Here is a 6196-nt window from a genome sequence, read left to right as displayed (position 1 = left end):
AATATTTTTTTCATTGTACAATAAAACTTCACTTACGAATACATTTGTCACTTTTGTCATCATTATGATTATTATGTTTGTTACGGTCACGAACACAAACAAACTGGAGCCTTGGCTAATTGCAAACAGAACTCGGTTTATTTTCAATAAACAACTTCACTACACCATGCACGGTCAACAAATACACATAGACCATGCAATTGCCCACCTTTTGATAGCACATGAGCAACAAAAACCACTAAAGCTGCATGCTACTTGGTTTTTACACTTGGACATCACGTCCATTCTACCTTACACCGTTAACTCATTAGCATATCACCGTACCAACCGCTACTGTTTACATTCATGCTCATTTACATATAGGCCTAGCCAGATTTGAAGTAACACTAAGGTACACGAGCTCATGAGGGCGTAACATTTTTTTTCATTTATTCATTTTTATCATTTATTCAAAATAATGCTTCAAATTTATATTCCTCACATTTAGGGGAATAGCCGTGGCCTCGCCATCTTGATAAGTCTCCCCTCTGCCAAGTAAGTATGATATTCTCTCTCATTGTAGGCTTACGAGTATTAGAAAAAATAGGCCGGCCTATATTGAATTTGATTGTTACTCCAATCAGGGAGTTGTTATAGTGACTATAACAACTCCCTGCTCCAATAAACGTATAAATTTACACAAATAACAAACAATGCAACACAACACAATGCATTAAAATTATAGCTATAATAATAATCTTAGCTCAGCTTACTATCATCCTGTATTTTTCTGCCTTCCTGCTGACTGCATCTAGGTGTTACAGCAACAGTGTCATCATCCACGGATATATCAGATTTTTATTGTTGAGACTGCAAATATTCAAACCTCCGAACAGGTTTTCCAGACGCATAAATATGTCTGTTTGTTGAGGAAAGAATACAACTTTGAATCACTACAATTCCTTTTAAAACATCCAGATTGGTTCTAATGTGGTTCTAGTATCAATTTAGAACCCTAAAAAGATCCTTACCAGTCATAGGCCTATTACAGTAACGCAATCAAATTGCAATGCTGTCTATGAAGCTTCATTGATTTTTCCATTGTTATTGAAACGAATACCGTGATTGGTCTATCTATAACTATACTGCATATTTTCATATCAATTTGCATGTTTAATTGTTTTATGTTTAGCCATTTTAAAACAATGCACGCCTGACCAATGGAAATTTGAAAAAGAAATTGATTATATAATTATTTTATTTTATTTTTGGAACATTATATTAAGTTAAATTAAAATGGCTTATTTTTACCACCAGTCTGTTTCGGAACACACTAGTTATATAAATAGGTCTATTGCAAATTTATGAAATGCGGTGCTTGAACAGAAGATGCCGGAGTGTATTATCTGTGTGAGCCCGCTTATGGGAAGGCTATCGACATGCATTCAGTGTCGTTTAGTTACCCATCAAACCTGCCTTGCCAGATGGCACCGTGCTTCTCCTGGTCGTAGGCCTACATGTCCGCAATGTAGACTGGAGGCACCAGCTCCTAACCAGCCAGGAGTTAGAAACGTATTTGTAGAATCCGACAGGTCTTGGATCCGAAGATACGATTTCTATAATTAGGCTGGTAATTATTAACCACTTTTAAAAAGGGTTAATTTTTTTTATGGAGTGAAAGGTTACCTATATATATATATGAGTGTGTGTATTTATACTGTATGCATGTAGATGTGTATGTACCCATGTACATATACCTGTAGGCATTTTTATAAACTTGTTGGTCAAAATGGTCTACAATCTACATTGCGTACAATAAAAGTTTTTTAAACATTATGGTGTACATTCTCAAATTAGGCATGATTTCAAGTCTCCAGAGTAGGAGTGGAAAGTGGTAATCGAATACCAATGGTATCATCGTGATCTATAAGGTACAAGAGGAGTGGGTTGAAAAAAAAAACAAAACTTTAAAATTTCATCTCTTCACCGAGGCGTATATAGAGAACCTTGATGTTTCTCTGTTGAATTTATATTATTTAAAAAAATAATAATAAAAAAACATGATACCACTTTTCTCTGTCGACGCAATGTTGCTCCTTTTGCAGTGCACGGTAGTGAAGCCCTGGGCTTATCCTGGGGTGGAAGGTGCTGATGCTCAACGTACTGCCTTTGAGTATCTGCGCATACTTATATGGGGAGCAACAGTACTGCCTAGATGGGATAATTGGTATATGGATTCTGCTCGAAATTTTTCTGGGAATTAATTTTGATTTTCACCGAGGCATATAGAGAACCTTGATGTTTCTCTGTTGAATTTATATTGTTAAAAAAAAGTAATAAAAAAACATGATACCACTTTTCTCTGTCGACGCAATGTTGCTTCTTTTGCAGTGCACGGTAGTGGAGCCCTGGGCTTATCCTAGGGTGGACGGTGCTGATGCTCAACATACTGCCTTTGAGTTTCTGCGCATACTTATATGGGGAGCAACATTGCCTCGATGGGATAATTGGTATTTGGATTTTGCTTGAAATTCTTCTGGGAATTTTATGGATTTTGTAGTGTAATTGAGCACCATTGGTGGAGATGTGCGCTTTATAAATCTTTATTAGGTCTATTATTATTATTATTATTATTATTATTATTATTATTATTATTATTATTATTATTATTAGTGGCTTTTTAAACAGGGTGAAACGGTGCCACCGAAGAAAAAAGAGATGAGAAGGATCCCCGGAAGTACCGTATCCTTCCTTAACTTCTGTGTTCGGTGTAAATAAAACTTAATAGCGCGAACAGGACACCTCCGCTACCCAAGAAAACAACGCTATGGTGGGGATAAACACAACAGCGGCTAAAATCTCAAAGTCAAAATCAATCTAACTCCACCCGGTTGAAATCTAATGTGACCCGGTTCGACCTGTAACTCACCTACGACGTTTGAAGGAAGTGACCGCCAACAAGTCGTCTAAAATGTAAAGGTGATATAAAGAAGCCTTATGGAGAGGCTCTCAAACGGAGCCTCAGGCATTGAGAGGCTGGAGCACGATAATAATATCGGTGCCAAAACCTTAAGGGGGTCTATTCTGAAACATACCACGTAGCACTTCACAAAAAACATAGAACTCCTCATAATAACAGATAGGCCTACCGTAATTTTTCAAATAATTAAATTAAATAATTAGATTTAAAATGTTTTTAAATTGAAAAACAAAATAGGCCTATGTACAGTCCTTGCTGAAACCCACTCAGCGATGAAAAAAGCACAGTCAATCAGAAAAAAGCACACAATCAGCAGGGTATTCCTAGAGCTCCTCATCGGAGCTAAAATGTAGGCCTAGTCGTCCTCAGATTGAAACTTGGAAGTCATTCTGCTGCTCTAAAATGTTGTTTGCATATAAAAAAATTTAATAATTGGGTTTTTTTACCTTGTAATTTAAAGAACTGCAATCCTAATTGTTTAAATTATATCTAATTTTTATAATACCTTTTAATTACTGAATTATCTAATAAAGCGTTTTTGATAATTTTAATTTATTTTTAAATTTTACTGTTATTTATTATATTTCTTGAATGTGCTGCTTTCTTTCATTTGTTTGACTTTCTTTTTAAATGTGCCTTTTTAATGTAATTGACTTATTGGTAAGATTTGCTATTTTTAGTGGTTAGGGTTAGTGCAATTTTCAATGTTTTCTTTCTGTCTTGAGGACCCCAATTATGGAAATAAGTTTACTTGTAAACTTTCTTGGGTATATTCATCAGTTCTTTCAGTTGATATTGTTCTTTGTACTTTTTATCTGTTTCTGCACTTTTGTATTGTTTCGTTTTTATCTCTCTATAGAACTGAATAAACTGAAATGAAATGAAATAAAATCTTGAAGTCAAGAATGCTAAAGTAGGCCTACCGTAAATGCTCGAATACGTGTACCAAACGTGATTTTAATTTGTTAAGCGCCGCGGCGCTTAATCGGGAGTATATTACTCTCCAGGCTTGACTACTGTAATTCACTACTCTATGGTATCAGTAAATATAATTTAAGTCGTATTCAGAAACTTCAAAATAAGTGTGCTCGCCTTGTATGTTGCAGACCCAAATATTGTCACATCACTCCTCTTCTTAATCATCTCCACTGGCTTCCAGTGTCACAGAATCCTGTTCCGCATATTAGTTCTGACATTTAATACACTGCAGTCCTCCAATCCTAGTTATATCTCCTGCCTGTTGATTTTCTTAACCTTTACCTATTCTCTCCGTTCTGTTTCCGGTTCCTGTCTATCTGTTCCCAAATCCAACAAACTTGCTGGTGATAAATCTTTCTCTTCCTCTGCTTCAAAACTGTGGAATAATCTTCCTATTTCTATCCGAAATGCTTGTAGTACTGAAGTCTTCAAAAAACTCTTAAAAGCTCATTTATTTCCTAAATAATCCTCTTCCTACAATAAACCTTTTCTAAGCGCCTTGTATCCTTTTGGCAAAAGGCGCTATATAAATTTCTATATTATTATTATTATTATTATTATTATTATTATTATTATTATTATTATTATTATTATTATTATTATTATTATTATTATTATTATTATATGGCCTATTACCCTGTGTGTAATGAGACACTGAAAAACAAGGTTTTAAATACAATGTATACAGTGTTAAAATAAATAAATAACACAATGAAGTCAATCATTTCTTTATAAACGTTTATTTACGATGAAGTTGGACTTATGATAAGCCTACAGAACTACAGAATTGCGTGAAATAGGTAGAATGGCGAGTGCCACGCCAACACTTTTTGTTATAAGCGCTCCCCTGAACAGTCCGCGCTTGTTTAAAAGCATTTTATTTCTTAAACAAAAGGTGATAGTTTTCCATTTTTTGCTTAATTTTTAGGGGTTAGTGCGAACGCAGTCCTCCGCTACCATAAATTAAGCCCCCGAGTTCCCCACATGTTGGGGAATCGCAAGGGTCAACCACAGCAAAGTGCAATGCCGTGGCCTCGCCTTGGGAGGTCTTCCTTCTTGATCAAAGTCTCTCCTGTGCCAGGTAACTATGCTTTCCTCTGCTTCAGTATAGGAATATAGGAATATAGGAATATAGGAATATAGGAATATAGGAATATAGGAATATAGGAATATAGGAATATAGGAATATAGGAATATAGGAATATAGGAATATAGGAATATAGGAATATAGGAATATAGGAATATAGGAATATAGGAATATAGGAATATAGGAATATAGGAATATAGGAATATAGGAATATAGGAATATAGGAATATAGGAATATAGGAATATAGGAATATAGGAATATAGGAATATAGGAATATAGGAATATAGGAATATAGGAATATAGGAATATAGGAATATAGGAATATAGGAATATAGGAATATAGGAATATAGGAATATAGGAATATAGGAATATAGGAATATAGGAATATAGGAATATAGGAATATAGGAATATAGGAATATAGGAATATAGGAATATAGGAATATAGGAATATAGGAATATAGGAATATAGGAATATAGGAATATAGGAATATAGGAATATAGGAATATAGGAATATAGGAATATAGGAATATAGGAATATAGGAATATAGGAATATAGGAATATAGGAATATAGGAATATAGGAATATAGGAATATAGGAATATAGGAATATAGGAATATAGGAATATAGGAATATAGGAATATAGGAATATAGGAATATAGGAATATAGGAATATAGGAATATAGGAATATAGGAATATAGGAATATAGGAATATAGGAATATAGGAATATAGGAATATAGGAATATAGGAATATAGGAATATAGGAATATAGGAATATAGGAATATAGGAATATAGGAATATAGGAATATAGGAATATAGGAATATAGGAATATAGGAATATAGGAATATAGGAATATAGGAATATAGGAATATAGGAATATAGGAATATAGGAATATAGGAATATAGGAATTTTGGCTTGGGAATTGGCCTTAGTTAGGCAGATGTGTATAAGAGACAGCAGTTATTTTGTGCCATACATATTTCCCTTAGGTCTATGAGACAAGATAATCTGTTTGGATTACCACTACGCTGTAAAACAAAGATTAGATTGGATTTAAAATTGTTGGCCGAACAAACAAGCCAAGAATACTGAGGTTAGGCTAAAAACGAATATGTTGTAATTAAAAATAAGTTAGCGCTAACCGATCGGGTGTTCTCACGCAGGT

General features: G+C 34.0%; 1 non-coding gene across 1 annotated transcript; it reads right to left on the bottom strand.

Annotated features, from left to right (window-relative positions):
- Positions 1-4862: 4862 nt before the first annotated feature.
- On the bottom strand, positions 4863-5026 carry LOC117122776. The gene has a single exon (XR_004447748.1). It is a non-coding gene; the product is annotated as a U1 spliceosomal RNA (small nuclear RNA).
- Between the last annotated feature and the right edge of the window lie 1170 nt (positions 5027-6196).

The sequence above is a fragment of the Anneissia japonica genome, unplaced genomic scaffold (genome assembly GCF_011630105.1).
Source record: "Anneissia japonica isolate Jap-2015-1 unplaced genomic scaffold, ASM1163010v1 scaffold288142_len361356_cov169, whole genome shotgun sequence".
NCBI lineage: Eukaryota > Metazoa > Echinodermata > Crinoidea > Comatulida > Comatulidae > Anneissia > Anneissia japonica.
This window is presented reverse-complemented; position numbering and strand designations above follow the sequence as displayed.